Below are 2,500 nucleotides of genomic sequence, written 5' to 3'. Positions count from 1 at the left end.
GTGTGTGTGTGTGGCAAAGAGTTTCTGCGCAGTGTACCAGGGGCACGGGGAAAGGTTGTTGTACCATAGGCACGAGAAAAGTTGTCGTACCATAGGCACGAGAAAAGTTGTCGTACCATAGGTACGAGGAGTGTGTGTGTGGCAAAGTGCTACTGAGCGGTGTACCAGGGGCACGGCGAAAAGTTGTTGTACCATAGGCACGAGAAAAGTTGTTGTACCATAGGCACGAGAAAAGCTGTCGTACCAGGGGCACGGAGGAAAGTTGTTGTACATAGGCACGAGAAAAGTTGTCGTACCATAGGCACGAGGAGAGTTTGTGTGGCAAAGTGCTACTGAGCGGTGTACCAGGGGCACGGCGAAAAGTTGTTGTACCATAGGCACGAGAAAAGTTGTCGTACCATAGGCACGAGAAAAGTTGTCGTACCATAGGTACGAGGAGTGTGTGTGTGGCAAAGTGCTACTGAGCGGTGTACCAGGGGCACGGCGAAAAGTTGTTGTACCATAGGCACGAGAAAAGTTGTTGTACCATAGGCACGAGAAAAGCTGTCGTACCAGGGGCACGGAGGAAAGTTGTTGTACCATAGGCACGAGAAAAGTTGTCGTACCATAGGCACGAGGAGAGTTTGTGTGGCAAAGTGCTACTGAGCGGTGTACCAGGGGCACGGCGAAAGGTTGTTGTACCATAGGCACGAGAAAAGTTGTTGTACCATAGGCACGAGAAAAGCTGTCGTACCAGGGGCACGGAGGAAAGTTGTTGTACCATAGGCACGAGAAAAGTTGTTGTACCATAGGCACGAGAAAAGCTGTCGTACCAGGGGCACGGAGGAAAGTTGTTGTACCATAGGCACGAGAAAAGTTGTCGTACCATAGGCACGAGGAGAGTTTGTGTGGCAAAGTGCTACTGAGCGGTGTACCAGGGGCACGGCGAAAAGTTGTTGTACCATAGGCACGAGAAAAGTTGTCGTACCATAGGCACGAGAAAAGTTGTCGTACCATAGGTACGAGAAAAGTTGTCGTACCATAGGCACAAGCAGTGCGTGCGTGTGTGTGGCAAAGTGTTTCTGCGCAGTGTACCAGGGGCATGTTTGAATTTACATTCTGGAGTACCAGGGGCACGAGGATTTTGCCAGTGGTGTTTTGCTTTGTCAGTGGGAGGGGGCTTAAGTGTGGGTCCACGGGGCCTGCTGGAGGTCAAGGTCCATGCTGGATATGCGCTGGAGCGTAACTACAAGAAAGGTAAGCTAGTGGGGGACTAGAGCAGGGGAGGATGTGCGTCCCCGGGGCATGCTGGAGGTCAAGGGCCATGCTGGATATGCAGTGGAGGGTAACTGCAGGAGAAGGAAAGCTCATGGGGGATTAGAGCGGAGGAGTATGTGGGTCCTCGGGGCCTGCTGGAGGGCAAGGGCCATGCTGGATTTGTGGTGGAGGGTAACTGCGGGAGAAGGAAAGCTAGTGGGGAGTAGAGCAGAGGAGTATGTTGGTCCCCGGGGCCTGCTGGAGGTCAAGGTCCGTGCTAGATACGTGGTACAGGGTTAACTGCGGGGGGGGGGGGTAATGTGGGTTCACGGGCCTGCTGGAGGTCAAGGTCCATGCTGGATATGCGCTGGAGCGTAACTGCAAGAAAGGAAAGCTAGTGGGGGAGTAGAGCAGGGGAGTATGTGGGTCCCCAGGGCCTGCTGGAGGTCCAGGTCCATGCTAGATATGTGGCACAGGGTAACTGCAGGGGGGGGGGTAATGTGGGTCCACGGGGCCTGCTGGAAGTCAAGGTCCATGCTAGACATGTGGTACAGGGTAACTGCAGGGGGAAGGGGGGGGGGGGTAATGTGGGTCCCCGGGGCCTGCTGGAGGTCAAGGTCCGTGCTAGATATGTGGTACAGGGTTAACTGCAGGAGGGGGGGGGGGGGGGTAATGTGGGTTCACGGGGCCTGCTGGAGGTCAAGGTCCATGCTGGATATGCGCTGGAGCGTAACTGCAAGAAAGGAAAGCTAGTGGGGGAGTAGAGCAGGGGAGTATGTGGGTCCCCAGGGCCTGCTGGAGGTCCAGGTCCATGCTAGATATGTGGCACAGGGTAACTGCAGGGGGGGGTAATGTGGGTCCACGGGGCCTGCTGGAAGTCAAGGTCCATGCTAGACATGTGGTACAGGGTAACTGCAGGGGGAAGGGGGGGGGGGGTAATGTGGGTCCCCGGGGCCTGCTGGAGGTCAAGGTCCGTGCTAGATATGTGGTACGGGGTAACTGCGGTGGGGGGGGCGGATCTAATGGGGGACTAGATCAGGTGAGGATGTAATGGCCAGTTCGACAGCAGCACATCTTTTTCGACCGTAAGGGAGAGAGGAGGCCGACTCTCTGCCTCGGCCAAATGGAGAGAGATTTTCAGCAGGGCCAGTGCGCCAGGAGCACATCTTTTTCAACCGTGAGGGAGAGTGGAGGCCGACTCACCACCTCGGCCAGGGCCTTTTTTTCTCCCCTCTCCAGTTGAGCAGTCTAAGGGTAATGAGTA

This window comes from Mchenga conophoros, unplaced genomic scaffold (genome assembly GCF_057382185.1).
Source record: "Mchenga conophoros isolate Kocher_MC1m ecotype Shallow Benthic unplaced genomic scaffold, M_conophoros_male_GT1.1 unmapped_scaffold_10, whole genome shotgun sequence".
NCBI classification, from domain to species: Eukaryota; Metazoa; Chordata; class Actinopteri; order Cichliformes; family Cichlidae; genus Mchenga; species Mchenga conophoros.
The sequence above is the reverse complement of the archived record's forward strand: the minus strand, read 5'-3'. Positions refer to the sequence as shown.